Source organism: Protopterus annectens, chromosome 8.part0, assembly GCF_019279795.1.
Source record: "Protopterus annectens isolate FY-2018-M chromosome 8.part0, PAN1.0, whole genome shotgun sequence".
In the NCBI taxonomy this organism is placed as follows: Eukaryota; Metazoa; Chordata; order Ceratodontiformes; family Protopteridae; genus Protopterus; species Protopterus annectens.
In genome coordinates, this window is record NC_056741.1 from 262,722,373 (window position 1) to 262,745,653 (window position 23,281).

The following is a 23,281-nucleotide window of genomic DNA, read 5'->3' on the forward strand; positions in this document are numbered from 1 at the left end:
ACATGCATTACACTCGAGAAAGAGATCTTTTTGTCCCCTACTTTGACTTCTTTCACCAAGGCAGTAGCTAATTTTGGAAAGGAAACAGCTGAATAACAAAGTTCCTAATCTTTGTAATAACTTTCTGTGAATAAAATTAGCCCTTCTACCATGCATTTCTTATGTACATAACCCCAGAATGTACAGCAATTTAGGTATACTTATACATGTGACAATACGTACTTAACACATCAAGCTATTTTGAATGTTTACCCACCAATGACAACTCCTTTAAAAGTACACACCCTATGATTCAAATCCCTGTGGTACATAGTGATACATAATATCATATTTAATACTCACATCCTCATACTCCGCATAGAATGTAACTTCTTTGCTAAAGTGTTAAAAACACACTGGACACAACACTGTATTTTTCAGAGCTACAAAATACCTTGAAATGATGCCAGGATACTGTAATACAGACCTTTTCAATGCCTCAAATTAGTATATTTTTAGGTAGGGGATGATGGAACAAGCCCACCAGGGAAGACTGAATTAATGCTAAGTATTGCTGCTATTCTTTGGACAGTTTTCCATCTTCTCGTGGAAGTGTTAACACATTTATTTCATTAGTACATCAGAATTTGTGTCCAAAGGACTGGACAACTCTCCAAAACCTGTTCATCAGAAATGTCTTCCTATACGCTATTCTCCTTCTCACTCCCTTCTGAAAAGGGGGAAGGGAAGATACCTTACCACTCTTCATGTCATGGCTGCTTTAGGGTTTCAGCATATCTACATGCATTCTAAACATCACTGCAGCAATTATATTATAATCTAAATTCACTGCAATAGATTTCTGGCAGTTTCTCTCACTTTTCTTCAAAGTATTTATTTAGTTTATTTTCATTTTTTTATTGAAAAGTCTGAATGGGCATATCCTTTTTTCAATGGACGCCTGGCAAGAGTAAAAATATAGAAATACTAAGGTGCAAACAGAGATCCAAAAATATAGTAAGGCACAAACAGATCCAAAAATAGTAAGGTACCCTCTGCTGACACCAATTACTTTTATACTTTAGCTAAGTTAAACAGAGCAAAATATGTACACATACAGGAATTTCAACAGCAGGGGCAGCAGAATGGTGCAGTGGTTAGCATTATCACCTCACAGCAAGAGGTTCTCAGGTTCAATTCTCGACTGGGGTGCCCTCTATGTGGAGTCTGCATGGCATATGATTGGCAACCTGATCATAATCCTGTATATTTACAATGGCATTGTGCTTGAACTGAGAGCACAGGAATTTATAATGAATGAATAGGTGATTATAGTAGAGAGGAATAATCTCTGAAACAGAGTATTAAGAGTGGTTCGGCGTGGTTCTATGTATAAGTTAACTTTAATAAGGCTGCATTGTTGATGGGTAAACACTATTTATATCACTCTTATGTTAAAGATTTCATTAGCAGAGTTTGTAAGTGATGAAATTTATAATGACTAGTATATAGAGATGTTAGTCTTGAGGAGGGGGCATCGACATGGCCATTTTATTTGAAGATATTCTTTAAGTGAGATTTAAGTGAGATTTTAAAGTATGTAAGGACTGGGACTTGTCAGATAGTGGAAGGGGTAGAGTTCCATAATTTTGCTATGTGCACTGAGTGAAGTGAGTTACGATTATGATTTGTTGATTTTGTTGAGTACTAAGCTTTGATTCTGGTTGTGTAGTTGTATTTGGGGCATACATCATTGTAGTATTTTATTAGCAGCTTGAAAATTTTCATGTTTGCAGAGGTTATTGTGAACAGTTTAAGATGAGTGAATGTAACACAGTTCAAGTCACTGAGTTTTTAAGGTTTAGGCAGTGGTGAGGTTTGTTAGGTAAGTATGCATCAAATTCAGTAATCCAATTATAAATCTGCTGCCCTGTTTTCCCAATTTGAGGGGAGTGAAAATTAATAAAAACAATTAACAATTAATGTAGTCAGGAGGTTTAGAAGAAGAAAGCTGTGGGTTGTAGCAATGTGGGCTTGATTAATTAGATAAGGTTTAGATTTGTAGAGAAGAGCTATTTCTTTAATCACGGATTGGATGTGATGGTTAAATTTTAAGTTTTTATTAAAGATTGCACCCCAGAGCTTTGTTTGTGGTAAAATTGCTATTTTAATTTTATTCTATTGGTTTACATTGTATTAAAGTTGCGGTGGTTACACTGTCTGGAGAAAAAAATAAACAGCATTATTTTTTTAGGAGTAGGCAAGATTGTGTTTAAACCAATTTCTATTGTAAAGAATTAAAGCTATTTTTTTGTTTGGAGGTTACTAATATTTATGATACAAAAAATTTGTGTTGAGTCATCTGTGTATTGTATCACCATGGACTTTGTGGCAGTGTGAATTTTATTTATAAAGAAATTAAAAAGTAGGGATTCTACTATGTATCTTTGTGGACCACCTGCTGGTATGGGTTTGATAGTGAATTTTGTCAATGGAGACACTGACTGTATTTGTTGAGTTAGGTATAGAAATATTGGATGGATGTCTTAATGCCTTGGATATCTTTAGAAATACAGATGTGACTGTTTCCCTTGATTGTGTTTTTGATTAATATGACTCTAAAAATGTTAGAAGGGCAGTTTCAGTGCTATAACCAGGACAGAAACCATGCTGAGCTGGAGAAAATAGATAAGTTTTGTTAAGATAGTCGAGGAGATGTTTGTGGATACTCATTTTGAATTTCTTTTTAGAAGGAGTTGGGAGGGTGGCCTAATGGTTAAGGTGTTTGCCTTATAAACACAAGGTGCAGGGTTTGATCTCACAAGGGATAATTGGCTAGGTTTAAAATGGCTCGCAAGGGCAGTTAGCCTAATACTAATCTATGAACCTATAAGAGAGCAAGCTACAGGTTTATCACTAGTGAGGTCAGTAGGGAATATCTCCTGTATACAGTAGGATAATATATAATTGCTTACAGAAGGAGAAAACTACATATTAATTTATGGAGTGATTTACAGTTATAGCTACTGGATACAGACTAGTTTCTATTGCTATGTGGATTGTATTCCATCTGTAGAATATGTTTTGCTAGTCATGTCATTTTAAGTTTTGTAAGGGTTTCCCAATAGCATTTGCTGGAGACAGAGTGAATGAAAAATATATTGGCATTTGTTATAACGTATGTACTGAATATGAATACAGTATTAAAATCAGTTTTATCTGACAATGGGCAAGGCTGAGCTTTTGATCCTGGTTTCAAGAGATTGCTTATGGATGACCAGAACATTTTGGGATTCTTGCAGTGGGCTTGTTGAAGACTGGTATGAGTTTTTCAACTTATTTTATATTACACCTCTTGCTTTACTTCTTAGGTGTTGGTAACTCTAAAGGCTGCATTGGGATTTATATTGGTTGTCATTTCTTCCATGCCTGATCTCTTTGCTTCATAATTTTCTTTCTGATATAAGGTGGGGGATATATATTAATCTAACTCCTTTATGTGATGGACCTAATTATGTAGTACATTAAAAAGAAAATACAAAGCGAACTGGACAACCAGGAAAAGTAAAATTTTATCGACCGCTTTCGTCAATTTTTAACTATGACTTCTTCAGAATAAAATCAAGTTACACACTGAGTCTTATATAACCAGTGCAATAAATAAATTTAAAAAACTGTAAAAAGTACATCCACTTTTTAAAGGTACAGGCTCCCTTAATGCATTTTACTAGCAAGTCATGTAAATTTTGACCTTAAGTGTTATATCTCTTTATAACTATATTTACATAACCAAGAACAGATAAAATCAATAACATTCTTGTCATAGTTGGAAAAAACATGGAATATTTAAATGCAGAAGTCTGCTTTTAATTAAAAAAAACTGCTAAGTGAAACCATATGGGCTAGTGGTGGCATTGACCCTCAATTGCCATAATAGTTCTTTATACTCCAGTAAATGGTCAATAGGGCCACTCCTTTCATCTATGATGATCTGTTCAAGAACTATAAACTTGAAATAGTGACATGGGTAAAAGTTGATATATTTGGCTAATGCATTTGTAATGTTACATTTATCTATATCATAAATATGTTGATAAATGTGGGTTCTGAAAGCATTTTTGGTTTTTCCGATATAGAAGCACATACAAGTCTGACAAATGCTGGCATAAATGACTTTTTTACTACCACAATTGTATTTCTGAAATAATCTAACCCATCCATAACCTTTGAGTAAAACCCTGTCTCCCTCTAATATGTGCTTACACTGCATGCACTGCCCACATTTAGTAATTTTTCCCAGTCTACCGGCAGTGGCGGCTGGTGACTTCAAATCAAAGGGGGGCTGCAGGAGACAGCTGAATGGGTGGGGTCAAGGGGAGGGTGTGGCCAACTAGAAAGGGGAGGAGCTATGCTAAAAACCACAAAAACTAACTTTAATTAAATATGCTGCCCTGGGTGCCAAACCATCATTATGAGAGTCCAATCAAGACAAAAATAAGTGTAGAAGAATAAAAATATTTCAATGCATTGGCTGCATGACAGCTTACTTAATATCTAGATAATAACAAAAGGTTGTGAGGCATGAAAAAATAAATTACTTTTTAAATACATTACTGGAATGCCAGTCAGAATCAAGTATAAGAAAAACAAGAAGCACTCAACTCAAACCACTTCTCCTTGCACTGCAGTTCTAATTATAATTTATATTCAGCTTTATTAAAGTACCAAGTAATATGCTGAAAGTATAAATCTCTGTGATGCCCCCACTTGTAAAAATGTTTCTTATCCAAAAATGACCTGCTGCCTGACAACTACCTACTTGTTTCATGGGGAAAATATGATCAAAGTAAACAATGAAAAGCAAACAAGAAACAAGCTCAAGATACATTGCTTAAAGGATTACTGTACAGGTTATGGAACACACATGATTGGCATTCTGTTTAGTTTACGGGTAAAGTCTGTAGAGATAACTGGAAGTCTCCAAGAAGTGTAATGAGCTTTTTAAAATAATGGAATCCTGTCCTTTAATACCCAAGGCTTATACATTATCTAGTCAAGTTTTCTCTGCATGGCAACAACAGAAAGGCTTTCAATGTTGGCAATTCTTTAACAGTATGCTTATTAAAGCTTACTTGCATCTTACGATCTCAGACAAGCTTACCTTATGGTCATTAAAGCATTGCTACTTAAACACAGAGCAACAGGCACTTTCTGAGTAATAAGCATAAATCAGAGTAATAAGCATAAATCAACAGTACAAAAATATGACAGAAACCAGACCGTTCTGCAAAATCAAGGACAGATGAAAAGCCACTGTAGTACTTGTGTCTACCTTGGATGGGGGGGGGGGGACACTGCACATTTAAACTGCATAACTACTCCTTGCCTTGCTTGGACACATCCAGAGTCACTACATGGGGCAACAAGTATGTCACAGTTTGAAATGTCTCTGGCTGACTGTGATGGCCCTGACACATTTGTCATACCTCTCAACCTCAGAGCAAGAAATCTGGACAAAGCCATACACAGAAGTGGGACAAAGGCCCAAAAATAAGGACAATTTTTAAATATTGCTCTAAGAAACTTAGAAAGATAATAGAATAGGTCTTGCATTAGTATGAATTTTCTGAAGGGTATAAAATCTGAAACTCAAATGCCTGTCATTATTTTCTAACTTCAGTCTTTAGTGATTTGTCACTAATTTGCCAAAAAACACAATTTTATGAAAAATGGACCAAACATGTGATGCAAAAATATAAAATAGCCACACAATACAGCTGGGAACCTGTCAAAGAAGGGACACTTTAAAATTAGTACTGCTAACTTGAGCAGCTGACAAAATAAAAGAATCTACATGCATTTCAAGTAATCTATAACTTTGATTATTACAGTTATTTCTTAATTGTAAACCCTCCGTGTTTCCTTCCAAAATTGCTATTTTTCGGAGGGATTATTAGGGGGAAGAGCAACATTTTGAGCCAAAATCGGGGACAGTTGAGAGGTTGGCTATGCCTAATTCTATAAAGCAATTTATTGGCATGTACCTCTCAACCTGTTAATGCAGTAAATCTGAACAAGGCCAAATATATTGGGGGAACATATAAACAGTACTAAAAATTGCTCTTGTATAAATTGAGACAGTTGATAGAATAACAGTTCTTACTTTAGCATGCATTTTTCTGAAGGTTATGAAGTCTGAAACTCAGTGTATCATTATTTAGTGACTTAATTCCTAAATGATTTGCCAGAAAATTACAAATTTTATGAAGAACAAACCAAAAATAAGAAGCAAAAATCTATTCATTCTTTGAAAATCTGGACAGTTGGGAGGTATAGTTCAGCTGGGCCTATCTGAGTTTGCTGCCCTTCCCCCTGACAAAATCATGGTTGAATGGAGCCTCTGCAGCCATTCCAATGAACCATTACTTGGCTATTTCAGTCCATTTACCATAAACACTAATGTGCATATTGCTTTACTTCTATGATGAGTTGGACTTCATTTGAAAGTTTTATTTTGTATTTTACAGCACAAACACTAAGTCATCTGCTAAACAAAGCAATGCAGTCTCACAATGAAAACTTAGCATTAAAACTTCTCTGCCCTTGAAACTCACATTCATTGAAACAGCATTGAAACCTACATTCAAAGAAAATACATTTTGCCAGTGGCAGATAAAGATTAATTTTGGGCTGTTTTCAAATCATAGGCCCCTTGCATATGAAACATACATGTGCTCTTTGATACACCTTCCTCATTGTACTAAATTATATTCCTTGTACAGTACAGTTGTTAGAGGGCGTTTTAAATTTGTTTTGAACATTTACTCAGACTTCCACAGTCCACCATTATTAGTAAATATGCACAATTCTACAGTCCACCATTATCAGTAAATATGCACAATTCTACAGTCCACCATTATCAGTAAATATGCACAATTCTACAGTCCATTATCAGTAAATATGCACAATTCTACACTCCATTATCAGTAAATATGCACAATATCTGAAGAAGTAAAAGTCATCTAAATAATTCCACATTAAAGAAATCTGTAACTAATGAAGAGGTTGCTGCTAGCAAACACCTTTATATTTCATAGTTTCATCGAAAAATAAAGTGTCTGTTGCCCTTAGGAATAAATTGCCTATATTACATTAAAAAAATAAGCTAGTAATATTGCAAGAGGAAATGGATGACAAACTGATAACAGACTCATAGTTAGTATCTTCACCAAGGAGAACATTCTCAGTATGGCAGCATCCACCCCTTGTGGGAGTAGAACCTACAGCCTTCTGCATCAAAAGCAAGTACACAACCCGTTGTGCTATTAACAAGGCAAACCAGCTTCACTTAAGCAACACTAAACTTCTGTTCCCCTACAGCTGTCAGCTCCTTGTAAAATCTACTCAATACTCAACTGCATCTCAACTTCGCAGCACAAGAAAACTGGAAAAAGCCAAAATGTATCAGGTGGGGGGGTCAAAAGCCCAAAAACCAGGGACACATTAAACACTGCTTGTATAATCTTGGAAAGTTGCTAGAATAAAATGCTGTGTTACCACCATACATTTTACTGCCAAGGTCCCTGTGCAAAACAGTCAGAGCAACATACCACTACACCAAATCAGCTGCTTTGTAAAAGAGAGGAAGACTGAAACTTAAATGGCTATCATTTAGTGAATTCAATTCTCACCATAGCTGTCAACCTCTTGGTACAAAACACCTGGACAAACCCAGTAATGAGGGAATACAGCCCTCAAACATATTCAGTGAATTCAGTTCTTGCCATAGCTGTCAACCTTAGCACAAAAAACGTGGACAAAGCCAATAATGGGGGAATACAGTCCCAAAATTAGGGATAAATTTCAAATATTCATCTTATAAACTTAGAAAATTGCTAGAATAAAAGGTTGTGTTACGGTTGTGTTACTATGTATTTTCTGAAGAACATGAAGTCTGATATTCAAATGCCTGTCAATTTTACTGCTGACAGAACAAAAACAATTTTCAGCAGAGACCCAGGGAGAAATACTGCAGACACATCTTTGTAAAATGACAGGGCACCAGAGCAAATCCACCCAAACACAAGGAGGAGATGCAGACTCCACACAGAAGGCACCCCAGCCAAGAATCAAACCAGAAAACCTATAGCTGTGAGGCAACAATACTACCACTGCACCATCAAATATGCAAGGAATTAAACATTCAGAAACCTGAAGTCTGAAATTCAAATGCCTGTCAATTTTATTTAACATTTGTTAATCAGGACAGTCTGACTTGGAACAAAAAAAAATTCAGCAGAGGCCCAGGAAGAAATAATGCAGACATGTCTTTGTAACATGGGAGGACACAAAAGCAAACCCACACAAACACAGGGAGAAGATACAGACCCCACAAAGAAGGCAACCCAGCCAAGAATCAAACCTGACAATCTGCAGCTGTGAGGCAACAATGCTACCACTGCACCATCCAATATCAAGCGTTGCAACATTTACAAACCACAGATATTATGAGGAACAGGTCAGATCAAATATGAGGCAAAAATCTGCATTTTTTTTTTTTTACAAATGGTGGTGGGTAGGGAATTCAGGTCTTTAACACTTGCATACAAGGTACAGGGTTCAGGCCTGAGGTATTCCCTACCACACACACACACACACACACACACACACACACACACACACCTGTAGTAGCAAACCACAAAAACTAAATATACTGCCCTGTGTGCCAAACCGTCATTATGAGAGTCCAATCAAGACAAAATGAAGTGTAGAAGAATAAAAATATTTCAATGCATTGGCTGCATGACAGCTTAATATCTAGATGGAAACAAAAAAGGTTGTGAGGCATGAAAAAATAAATTACTTTTTTTTAAATACATTAATGGAATGCCAGTCAAAATCAAGTATAAGAAAAACAAGCAGCACTCATCTCAAACCACTTCTTGCACTGCAGTTCTAATTGTAATTTATATTCAGCTTTATTAAAGTAACAAGTAACATGCTGGAAGTAGAAATCTCTTGAAAAAATGTTCCTTATCCAAAAAAAGACCTGCTGCCTGACATCTACTTGTTTCATGGGGAAAACATGATCAAAGTAAAAAATGAAAAGCAAACAAGAAATAAGCTCAAGATACATTGCTTAAAAGGATTACTGTACAGTTTATGGACCACGCGATTGGCATTCGGTTTACGGGTAAAGCCTGCATAGATGACTGGAAGTCTCCAAGTGTAATGAGACTCTTAAAATAATATAATTCTGTCCTTTATTACAAATACTGGCATATGCATTTCAATACCCAAGGCTTATATATTATCTAGTTAAGTATTCTCTACATGGCAACAGAAAGGCTTTCAATGTTGGCAATTCTTTAACAGTATGCTTATTAAAGCTTACTTGCATCTTGCAATCTCAGCCATGCTTACCTGATGGTCATTAAAGTATTGCTACTTAAACACAGAGCAACAGGCACTTTGAGTAATAAGCATCACTCAACAGTACAAAAAATATGACAGAAACCAGACCATTCTGTAAAAATCAAGGACAGATGAAAAGCCACTCTAGTACTTGTGTCTACCTTGGATGGGTGGGATTCTCTGCACATTTACACTGCATAACTACTCCTTGCCTTGCTTCGACACATCCAGAGTCATTACATGGGGGAGTGGGGTGCAACAAGTATGTCACAGTTTGAAATGTCTCTGGCTGACTTGTGATGGCCCTGACACATTTGTCATACCTCTCAACCTCAGAGCACGAAATCTGGACAAAGCCATACAAAGAAATGGGACAAAGGCCCAAAAATAAGGACAATTTTTAAAATATTGCTCTTACAAACTTAGAAAGCTAATAGACGTCTTTCATTAGTATGAATTTTCTGAATGGTAGGAAATCTGAAACTCAAATGTCTGTCATTATTTTCTAACTTCAGTCTTTAATTATTTGTCACTAATTTGCCAAAAAAACACAATTTTATGAAAACTGGTGGTACTACTAAATGGATTTCTTTCAAGGATATTCTTGATGCTGGTGTCCTTTCTGTAAACCACTACGGGGGCTTCACCAACCTTCAGACCTATGCTTTCATCACTGTTGAGGATGAACCAGTTTTTGAAAACAATGTCCCGAATCAGTGGGAACTGTGGAGTGTATGTGAGGATGAGCCCATTGTGAACATGACCAGTATGGTTGTTACTGTTCTCCAATGGTGCACACAATCTGGTAATATCAATTCCTAATAAGGGATCAAAATGTCCCTCTAATCTCTTTTTAGTAACTTCTTCCAACAAAGGTGTAACAAATTCTTTCAGATATCCTCTTCTTAAAAGCATACTCAATAAAACATCCCTTTCCTTCTGAAAATCTTCCATCCTGCTAACCATGCAGGCTAGTCTCACCCCTTGGCCTTTGACTAAGGATATTTTCTGATGCACAGGGTGCCCATTCTCAAACTGGAGAAGGGAGTTTGAGTATGTAGGTTTGCGATAGATGGTGGAGAAGAATACACTATTGATGTAGTCTTAGTCTTAGTTTTGCTCCTTTTGGTTTACAATAGCACATTAAAAAGGTTTTGTTGAATAAGCTTATGACTTCATCTAATGGGAGATTTTTAGTGGTTTCTAGTGATATTTTGTCGGGGTGGATAAGAATGTGTCTTTTTTATTTAATTCCCCACAATACTGAAATATGTTTTTAGTTGTTTTGTGTGACCTACAAAGATATAAATAACAAAGAAACCTGGCCAAAAGACTTATCAATAAAGACAAAAAAGAATTCTATTATAACCCCCCTATAACACTAAAATCATCTGACCCAAAAAAATTCTGGAATGCTATCAATCAAATACTTCATCCTGGAAACCCTACCTCACCCATCCCTACCCCAGAAAAGACACCAGTAGAAACTGCCAACACCTTCAATACTTACTTTGTAGAATTTATATCCAAACTCTTTATTAGCTCCAATACAATGACCCCCTATAAACCCAGCTTCCTCTTCAACTACCCCTCCCAAAATCTTCTTCCTTAAGCCCATCTCCACAACATACATCCGAACCCTACTCTCCAAACTGAAACCATGCTCAGTATCTGCTGATAACATCCCATCTTACTTTCTTCAGATAGCTGCCCACTCACTTGCCTAACCTATCTCTATCATCATTAATCGCGCAATCTCAGAATCCAAAGTACCCTTCACCTGGAAACAGTTCTATAACCTACCTATCCACAAAGGAGGTAACTTCACTGAAATCTCCAACTTTAGACCTATTGCCATCCTTTCTGCTCTGTCAAAAGTTCTTGAAAAATACATACATACTCAAGTCATGGATCATCTCTCTCAGGAAAATCTACTTACACCAACACAACATGGTTTTCGACCAAAGCATAGCACCTATAGTGCACTTCTATCTTTTCTCCCTACTATTTCCCTGACCAGAGATGACCAAAAACGTATCTCTTGTCTCTTTCTTGATCTCTCAAAGGCCTTTGATACTGTTTCTCGCTCTCTACTATTAAACAAACTGTCTAACCTCAACTTCTCCCCTGATACAGTGGCATGGTTTGAAAGCTATCTAAAAGATCGATACCAATCTGTAAAATGGAACACTGCTTTATCTACTCCCCTTCCAATACAAGTGGGTGTCCCTTAAGGATCCATTTTAGGGCCATTACTTTTCAACATCTTCACAAACTTACTCTATACCTCCTGCCCACTCTCCTCTATTATACAATATGCTGATGACTCTACAGTCATAACAATAGCAAACTCTCACTCCGAACTCCTAACAGCTACCCAGTCATCCTTTAACTCGGTAGAAACATGGTTCTCCAACAACCAACTCATCCTCACCCTTAAAAAAAAAACTCCTACTCTTCCTCCCTAAAACAGCCAACCACATAAAGTCCTCTTTTACTATCCAGTCACTCAACAAAACTCCTATTGTAGTTGAACCTAGCTCAAAACTCCTTGGTATCACAATCGATGATCAACTAAAATTCGACCTCCACATAAATAATTGTATCAGGAAAACTCGCCTTAAATTAGGACTACTATATCATCATCTTCTTTTGGCTGTTCCCGTTAGGGGTCGCCACAGTGGATAATCTGTTTCCATTTCTTCCTGTCCTCTGCATCTTTCTCTGTCACACCAACCACCTGCATGTCCTCTCTCACCACATCCATAAGCCTTTCTCTTTTCCTGTTACCTGGTGGCTTCATCCTTAGCATTTTTTTCCCAATATACTCAGTATCCCTCCTCAGCACATGTCCAAACCAACATAATCGTGCCTCTATGGCTTTGTCTCCAAACCTTCCAACCTGGGCTGACCCTCTAATATACTTATTCCTGATTCTGTCCACCCTCATCACACCCAGTGCAAATCTTAACATGTTTAACTCTGCCACATCCAGCTCTAACTCCTGCCTTTTTGTTAGTGCCACTGTCTCAAACCCATATAACATAGCTGGTCTCACTACCCTCTTGTAGACCTTCCCTTTCACTCTTACTGGTACTCGTCTGTCACAAATCACTCCTGACACTCTTCTCCACCCACTCCATCCTGCCTGTACTCTCTTCTTCAACTCTCTTCCACACTCACCATTACTCTGAACTATTGATCCCAAGTATTTAAACTCATCCACCTTCACCACCTCTACTCCTTGCATCATCACCATTCATTTATCCTCCCTCTCATTCACACACATATATTCTGTCTTAGTCCTGCTGACCTTCATTCCTCTTCTCTCTAGAGCATATCTCCATCTCTCCAGGGTCTCCTTCACCTGTTCCCTACTGTCACTACAGATGACAATGTCATCTGCAAACATCATAGCCCATGGGGACGCCTGTCTGATCTTGTCTGTCCCCTTGTCCATCACCATTGCAAATAAGAAAGGGCTCAGAGCTGATCCTTGATGTAATCCCACCTCGACCTTAAATGCATCCGTCACTCCCACCGCAGACCTCACCGCTGTCATACTACCCTCGTACATATCCTGTACCACTCTTACATACTACTCTGACACTCCCGACTTCCTCATGCAATACCATAACTCCTCTCTGGGCACCCTGTCATATGCTTTCTCTAAGTCTACAAAAACACAATGCAACTCCTTCTGACCTTCTCTGTACTTTTCTATCAACACTCCGAGAGCAAACATCCCATCTGTAGTGCTCTTTACTGGCATGAAACCATACTGCTGATCACTAATCATCATGTCTCTTCTTAACCTAGCTTCCACTACTCTTTACCATAACTTCATGCTGTGACTGATCAGTTTAATCCCTCTGTAGTTACTACAGCTCTGCACATCATCCTTATTCTTAAAAATCGGTACCAAAACACTTTTTCTCCATTCCTCAGGCATCCTCTCTCTTTCCAAGATTTCATTAAACAATCTGTTTAAAAACTCCACTGCCATTTCACCTAAACACCTCCATGCTTCCACAGGTATGTCAAGCTAGAATAGCCCTCAGTCATGCTTACCTTCTCCCCTGCTTAACATATTGCTCACAAATCCTTACTAACCTTAACTCCTTTCTCCTCACTAGACTTGAGACTACATACCACAAAGTAGCTATATTTGCAACTCAACAATCCTACAGATCTCACCACTGTCTCTCTCTAAGATATTTAAACTGGCTTGAGTTGCCTCACCTGCTCCTTTTCTCTCAGCTCCAAACCATACACTCAATTCTTTACCAGCCATCATTCTGTCCAGCCTTACACTCTATCATCTCCCACTATGCTCCTTCAAGAAACCTCTGCAGCTCTTCCCAAGACTCTTAAAAATCTATAAGCCCAAATCTAAAGCAGGATGTAACTTATAGAGCTACCACCCCTCTATTGAATGGAACAAACTTCCCCTCGAAATTCGAACACACACATCCCAAACAATTTAAACTAACTCTAAAAGAATATTTCAACAGGAAATGGATCTGCCAATGCTCAAACCCTCCTTGAAAACTCTCTACTTTCACTTCCCTAATCAATGTACTCCTCTCTCTTATACTTGTACTGTATCCTGTTAGATTAATTGTAAAAAAAAAAAAAAAAAAAAAAAATTTTTACCCCTATGTTGCTTTTATACTAACAACTACTTTTTTTAAAAAATGTTGTGGCTGTAATCTAGCTGTGTTTAACATTTTTCTACCTATAAAATATTTGTATGATGATGAAATGTACTCTGTAATACTCTCACAAATGTAACTGTAGTCTGCTAGCTGATTGCCTTATTCTACCTGTATAATATCTGTAATAATGATTAAATGTTATAAGTATTTACTGGAGCTTTTCTCCCCGGGCCTCTGATGAAAAAGGGCTTAGGTTCAGTCAGGCATTCCCAGTCAACAAATGTAAAATAAATAAATAAAATAAATAGCATAAATAGAATGATCATCACTTACAGAGCTTCGCAGAATACTTGCAGGAGAGATATTAACAAGGTTCTGTGGTTAGTATCCAGTCTAGAACACATTCTTTATCTGATATATACATCTTTGGAAATGTGGTTTTCGTTTTGTGCGTGTATCAAATTATACCATGCTTAAGGATGCAAAACTTCAGTGGGGGAGGTAGTAATTACCTTACTCTAATGCTGTGCAACCTTAAATTTGGCAGATGTATAAGTCTTGTGGGGTGTGAAAAGTGCAGGAGAACTTACCCCCCCCCCTTCAAAATCATTTCCTATGCACACACTGATAGCTTTGATCACTGTATTGTGTTTTGGTAAGTGGCTATCAATGAGATGTCCATCATTAAGATTGTCATTGGCAAACTGACATGAATCTAATGTCTACAGAGATACTATTCCTGTAAAGTATCTGAATGATTATTTCAAAAATAGGCTGCTTAAAACATTACTATTTTACTTTGTGAAAGAAAATTATCAATACTTAACATAAGCTACAGAACAATTCTCTTTACTGACATTTACTTCTTCAGTAGTGCAGACAGACTTAACTGGCATATTTTTAAATGTTTTTCACTTAAACACACTGAGCAGAAAATCAGGCATATAAGAAAAAGGAGATATATAGTCACAGACCACAATTGAGGAAAAAAAAATACTCAGCTAAAGACTTTGGATTCCACAGCTGTCACTGAAAATTAGATAGATTTGCACTCCACAATATTCGCTCTAAGACCTAAGGATATGATCCTCCCTACATCCCATGTGCTTGGCAGTTTCATTTTCTTTTATTTTTATCATTTGTTATCCAGGTAACCTAATACGCCCAAGCATATTTTCAGGTTTGAGGCAGAAACAATGTCTGAATAAGTGACTTGTTTAGCCTCATGGAGTAAGCAAATGGAGAATGAAAGTATCAAACTCTGGGCTACAATATGAAACTTGTTACAATTCATAGCTTTAGTTCTATGATAAATTGCCAGACATTTAGGGGTTAAACATGTGACCCAGCAGTATTAAGCTGTGATGAGGGTTTCCTCGGCATTGCTTAGAGATTGGGAGAGAGGCCAATACCAACTGCAGGTGCCACTTTGCAAATGTGAGGCTGTGTAGACCAAAATGGGAGAAATGGTAAATAACACATGGGGAAATCCCTTTAACAAAACTTGGCTGCTCTTATGCATAGGTTAGAGTACAGTTTCACATCCCAGTACCACATCACAGTAGTACATCACAGACTACCTTTGCATGATCATAATCAAAGCAATAGTATGTGTGATGGATGGTAGAGGTATGTAGATGACAGTTGCCCTTGGGTGAAATTCATAGTCATATCTTGCAGTAGTTCAATTGTCCTTACTCAGATAATGTGAATTGTGCTGTACAGAATTAATGTGTTTCATAATCCTGTACAACCTGCATGACACTGAATCCCATTAATACTTAATTGGTATAACTATGAATCACTCATTTTAGTAGTTTGTTACTTAGAGGAGCTCTTTACCATCCTGCACAAATAAGTAGTGTAGGTGCCTACAATTACCCACACAACCACACCCTCCTGCCCCCAGACAACGTACAGTCAGTCATACAGGCACATGCAAAAGCACACAGACAAACACAATCATACAAATTTATAGCACACTCAGCATCCATAATCTCCCCACCTACACAAGCCATAAGTCACATCAGGTAGTAAGCAGCGGTCCTACATACACACTCACACAGACAGGCAGAAAGACAGACTGACAGACAGGCACACACACACACACACACACACACACACACACACACACACACACACACACACACACACACACACTGTCATAATAAGTACTGAAGCACATGCAATCACACTAACACTTGTGTTAGACATTCATGTGACCACACACACACACACACACACACACACACACACACACACACACACACACACACACACACACACACACACTCTGTCATAGAAGCACTGAAGCACATGCAATCACACTAACACTTGTGTTAGACATTCATGTGACCACACACACAGACACACACACACACACACACACACACACACACACACACACACACACACACACACACACACACACACACACACACACACACACACACACATACATACTATCATAATAAACACTGAAGTACATCCAGTTGCACTACTTATATACTGACTCAGTATCCACAGACACACAAACAGTTATTCATGTGAGTACACACACACACACACACACACACACACACACACACACACACACACACACACACACACACACTGTACTGGATTAATTATCTGGACTGACAGTCTGAACAAGGTGAAGATAATGTGCTTTGCCCTACTCATATTGTTCCACAGAAGTGCCAGAAATACATAGATGCAACTCCGTAAAAGTGTGTGCACACTTGTTAATTCTGTGGACTGATCAGCTTGGCTCTAGCGTAGTTCAGATATCTATGATTCATCATGTTACACAGCAATACTTGCAGAACACTACACTATGACATGGTCTGAAACTCATATCTGTCATTATTTAGTGGCTTCAGTTTTCAATGATTTGCCAGAAAACCACAAATATTATGAGACAGACCAGAAATATGAGGCAAAAATCATTACATACTGTGAAAATCTGTACATTTGAGAGGTATGTGCAGGATATTTAAGGAATGGATATGATGCAACTCAAAGAACAGGAGCAGAATATATATAACATACTAGTCTTGATGCAAGGTGGTTAATCAACTCATTGACAAATTGTGGAGAGCAGAATTAACAAGCTCTTTTGTTTCCTATGACAAAACATTGTTGAATACTACTTGATATTTCTGCCTTTCATATGAGATAAAGAGGTAAAGTTTACAAAAAGGTATTAGGCAAGACAGTAGAAATTTAATGGAAGAATGTTTGCAAGCAGTCTATGGCTGGACAGACTTGAGCAAAATAGTTGGAGATATAGTAACAGCATTATGGTATTTGGTAAAATAGTCACAGCTGGTTAGAAGAATACTAGTACAAGACATTGGCATCACAAATACAGGCATCATGTAGCAGATTATTTATGATACTGTTTGCAGAATAGATGTAGCACATGGAATTGTAAATAGCAGATGTGGCTCGTTATGTAGAAAAAAGACTGAATCTTATAGGTAACTGCAGCTAGTCAATGGAGGGTCAAGAGTTACTGTGTACTAGTCACAAGTTGATGTGAGATTGCAGTTGCTTGGCTATCAGTAGTCAGGCACATAGTTAACTTCTGCAGGAATCAGCTAAATTTAGAAAAAGTAATTGATTTTTTTTTTAATAGATGACAACAGCTGCCTACGAAGAAGTGTAAGTCACCATATTCCAGAGGCCCGAATGAAGACCCTAAAAATGACAGTTATTACTGTAGTCTTGTTTACTCTCTGTTGGACTCCATATTACCTGCTAGGGCTAAGGTACTTGTTCAACCAGAAATGCTCATAAGAATTCTAGAGTATGTTAATCACATACTGTTTCTTTTTGGCCTCCTTAATACTTGTTCTGAACCTATAATTTATGGGCTGTATACCCCAGCCTATAGGACAGAGCTTAAAACTTGGTGCAGGAGGCAGTAGAAATTTCAAGGATCTACAGAGTATGGCTATGTTAATCCGCACGAACACCAAAGAGAAGCTAAGAAGAGTATCCGGCCTTTACAAAATCTTGTAAGCATGGCAGAATTTCAAAATAAATCCCCATCATTCCTTGCAAATGAATTGTGACAGAAGGCAATGTAATTTACATCCTGCATCCTTTATGAGCAAGTAAAAAAAGGAGGAAAGCACTTGCCTCTGGACATTTATAACTCACTGTTGTACAAACAGGAAGAAGGAAAATAACTTTTAAAAATGAAAATGCAGTGCTTGGTCTTGACTAGCCTGTTTCCAGTAAATGTGATGAATAAATCATTGCTATCAGTTCACAGAGGGGTATTCAGTTCTCTGTAACTGCAATGGAGAGAAATATTAAAAAGAAGTATATACTTGTAGCACAACAATTAGATAAATGACTCAGCAGTAAAAACAGTGAAGTAATGTGTTTGTGTACACCAGCATTTTCTTGACAAAGCATGTGCCATTGTGAAAATAATCACTGAAGATATAAAGGTCAAATGTCACTAACTGCTGTGAATTTTGATGAATTATCAGTTGGCATCTGGAGTGTTACATGAAATCGGCATCATCTGCTGTTAATTTAAGTTTTCTGACTTGCGCATTTACTAAGGTTTTATGTCTTTCATTAGAAATACTTCAGATATATGATTCAGAGGCCCAACGTGTCCTCCTGCACTGAGGCTAGCTAAGGTAAGATACTAAACCTACCTTATAACTGGGCTACAGCACACAGCAAAAGTGTACCTAAGGAAACCTTTGTATAAGCAAATTTGTGATGTTTCCCCATTTTCTTTCTGGGTATGCATCATATGGATTCTCTGAATATTTTTTTTTTTTTTTTTTTTTTTTTAATTTTTGTACCAGCCCACCCCCCCCCCCCCCCCCCACCTCACCCCAGTGCCCCATGGTCACTCTAAGTCTAACATGCTTCCTTCTATCCACTCCGGACTTATTCCAGAGCTACTGTGGTTGATTATGGATCTTGAGTTTTTTAATTTTATATACCCTACCAATTCCCTCCCACAATGGTTATTGATTATGGCCAAGAGCAACTGCCCTTTTTGGACCATGCCTCCCATTAGAGAGTGTCACCAATGAGTGCTCTCTCCCCAGACAGGCTCACCCATCCCTTACTGCTACTCCTTCAGTCAAACGAGCAGCTAATCCAACCTAGGGTGGCTGGGCCGTAGTTAGGTCTTTATCCCTCTATGCCACCAGAGTTGATTGCTCCTATGAAGCTTGGAAGTTATGGACATTTTTGTAACTCTGAATACGAATCTTCTTCTGCGAGGCCATCATGTATGCAAGGATTCATGTATTCCATGTAGAAGGGTGCCGTGCCATATGTAGTTCTTCACTGTTAATTAACAGTAACCTTTCAGATGTTACACTGGGTTACAAACCCACTTAATCTGCACAAATGCATCATGCTGCCTAGTAGCACTTTTTTATTTTCACTCCTTCGTATCACCTGAAAGCCAATGAATATGTAGGAACTTGCTGCCCTTGATCCTATATTGGAATTTGTGGGTGCTCATGTAGTCATCCTTTTCCCCCTACAAAGCATGAATTGATGGGTTGAATTTTAACGACAGGTGGAGTTTTATCCAAGTGATGAAGCTTGATACTTGCCTGTTTGTCTTGTTTGACACTACCTGGGTTTAAATGGCTTAATCTATTATATCATGGCATTGCTCCAATGATGGAGTGAGGGAAATGATGAAGAGGTTTGTGACAAACTAGAACTGAGCAGCACAACATTGACAGCTGACAAGCTGTTAATGAGGATATAAACGATGAGTAAGTCGCTTACCTGAGTGCATTGCTCTCATGTTCCTAGCATGCATATTGCAGCATGTCATTTTGCATCTGACATTAGAAATAACAGAATCTAGATATTTTTTTAAGAATAGAAAACAAGAAAAATAAACTAGCCACTGAAATATGAAAACTACTGCATTTATAAGGAGGGCTATTTGGGTCTTGCTTTTTTGTTTTATTTTTTTATGCACGTTCCATTCCTCGTGTGCCATCTGCCTTGTATTGGAGGCATAATGCAGAAAAATCAGTGTTTCTGCTATAAACTTGACTCCATCCTGTAAACTACTGAATTTACAGAAGTACTGTGGTGGGAAATAAACTTGGACAAAATGTAGTACTAGATTTTTTTTTATTCTGTTTTTGGTCCTTCTGTCCCCTACACCCTTAAAGCTTCAATACCTTTAACCCCATTTATTTCTTCCAGGCTCCTGATATCAAATAAGGTGAAGAAATAGAAAAGTGAAAGCAGAGAGTTGTGTCTGTTGTCCAGTCAGGGCTAGGAGAACCTTCATGTCTCTTACGCCCCTCCCCCAAATGGACAGCAGGTAAGGTGCAATGCCCACTATGTCAAGCCTCAGTGCAGATGCACACTCTAATGCAGCCATAGTGGTTGGTCAGGGTGCAAATGCTTTTTGGCACAGCTCACACTCATGTAGTCCATGTACATAAAAGAAGCACAACTGTGGGCCTTCCTAAAAAAGAAAATGATGCAACAGGAAAAAAGTAACAGAAAAGTAGTACATTGGCTTCAGTCACAGTTCTCAGGAGGCAAAATGATTTTTGAAATGAAACCCCTTTGGTAACATTCTCACAACCAATAAATGCTCAGGTTTTCCCAGAGCATTTGATTTTCAGCTAGACAGCCAATGGAAAAAAAATAAAAAATATGAATGGATATTATATGAGTTCTCAGCCTATCAAACTTTTTTTCTGTAATCATTACAGTATAACAAAGGATATGAAAAAGGGTTTCCTTTTTACTTAATTAAGTTCAGCTATTAGCTGTTCATTTGCTCACAGCTGATCCCTTGTCTGTACATTCAAGTGCAAGAAATTTAAATACAAAGACTCTCCCCCAGATTCTCAAATGCTTGCATGGAGTGCAAGATCAGTGCAGGAGCACAAGCAGGCAATATGTCTGCAGTGCGATCCAGGAACAGCCTGCAGGGGCGTGCATGAGCGCTCCTGCACTACTCCTGCATGGACTAAGCCCTGGTATGCAAATCACCCCATTTGCAGTAGAAATTTATGCAAATAAGGTGATTTTGCAATCCAGGAAGCTTGCAACAGTCCGTGCAAGACTAGTGCTAACTGCAGAAATGTACTCGGTTAGTAACAGAGTACTTTTCTGTAAAATCCAAAATGGAGCTATGACAGCTCCAAATAAAGGCTGCATATCATGCAGTAAGCATGCCAATGGCCAAGTATAAGGCCATTGGCATTGCCAACATAAAAATAAATTCAAAAATCAACTTTCATTATTTTGTAGTCGATCTCAGTTGTTTAAGCGTAGGGCAGCGGCGTGCAAACAGGATCAGGGAAAAAATAACAAAATGAACCTAAATTAAGCATTCTAACTAAAATAAGTATTCTGCCATGCAAGTCAATGGCAGGCAGAAGACAACATGGCCAGTGAGTAGTGGTTGCTAAGGGGGGAGGCTCAGTGTGAGACATATAGCTATGCATTAGCAGGCAATCCTATGCAAATCTTAACAAACAAACCTACAAAATGAGAAGGGCTGCAGCAGGCAACATAGAACAACATGTGCAAGAGGCTGGGGGTGGTGAGGATGTGAATGCTGCCAAACAACCCACAGTGAGGAAACAGAGAAGAATGTACAGATCCAGGGTAACCTACCAGGGGCTACATGAGCTGGAGATAGTGGGTGCTATAGGGTGGACAGAGACCTACATCAAATTGTTGAGCTGTGCCAGCCACACCTGACACACCAAACTGACCAAGGGGAACCCATCCCAGTGGATATCAAGGTATGTGTAAGCCTAGGTATACTAGCCACAGATACCTCCCAAGGCACAACTGGGGATATCATGGGGATCTCACAGGCATCATCATCCAGAGTATTCCACCAGTTCCTGGATGCCATGTCAGCGCATGCCAGTGAGCATGTATATTTCCTCAACACCCGTGAGGTGTTGACCAGCAATATGCATCTCTTCCATCAAATAACAGAATACCTTGGGGTAGTGGGTGCTATAAACTGCACATACACATGCATCAAAGCACCACCCAGTGAGGAGGGTAGAGCCTACATCAACCGCAGAGACATCCTCTCCATCAATTGCCAGGTCATACGTGATGCCCAGGGTATTATAATGAATGTGTGCTGGCTGCCCTGGAAGCTATGACGATTCCCACATATGGCATCTGACGCAGCTGTACCAGAGATTTGTCAATGGGGACATCCGCTATGGTCGCCTAGTGGGGGATGCTGGGTACACACTGGAGCCGTGGCTGATGACACCCATCAGAAATGCACACGCACCTGAACAAGAATGCCATAATGAGGCACACACAAAGTCAAGACATATAATAGAGCATGTGTTTGGGATGCTCAGGTCACAGTTACTGTGTCTGGACACATCCGGTGGAGCCTTGCAGTATTCACCACCTACATGTACCCAAGCTGTTAGGGTATGTGCTATGCTACACAATATGACCCTGTAGAAACAGCTGCAGCAGGAACAGCATGGGGCAGGGCCACACAGCCCCTGGCCAATGCCAAGGCCTGCACAAGCTCAGAGTGACCCAGAGGAGGAACAACCTGAGCCTGCTCCAATAGGCAGATGAAGGTGCGCCCAGTATGCTGTGGCTGCGGCAAAGAGGCAACACATAGCACATGCACTGACACAGTAGGGACCCAGGGAATGACACCTCTCTCTAACTTGTACATACAGTAAAAGGAATGCCAAATATGATACTACCTGTGCTCAACCATGTATAGGGAGTGTACTATGTGCATCCAACATAGGCAGCCCTCCAGCACCATCCGCAAGTCTGGCACACCCTCAAGGTAGGTCAATCAACTTACCAATTGCCAAATGGAGTAGAATGTGTCGTTACCTGTAGCTATGGTATGGATGCAAGCATGCAAGGGAATTGGGTGGCTGAATGTTATGGCAGCAGACAGTAGCCACCCATAGTGGCACCATGACATCTGTACCACATACTGGAGTCCCCATAGTAGCCAGTAATACACAGGGTGACAAAACCCACTGCTGGAAATGTGCTGAGCGACATGTGTGTCCATATGACCCACACATACCAGTCAGGATGGTTCGCATACCCAACAACAGTCTCAGCCAGCAGGGCAGGTGTAGACAAACCCAAACACAGCCTGTGCCATGGCTCCTGAATGATGGCTATGGTTAACCCCCCCAGGCCTACACAGACAGACCACAGCAGGGCAGGCAGTGGGA

General features: G+C 38.8%; 1 pseudogene; it reads left to right on the forward strand.

The window, feature by feature from the left end:
• LOC122808214 overlaps positions 1-17,983 on the forward strand; it is a 209,645-nt pseudogene extending 191,662 nt beyond the window's left edge.
• The last annotated feature ends 5,298 nt before the right edge of the window (positions 17,984-23,281 follow it).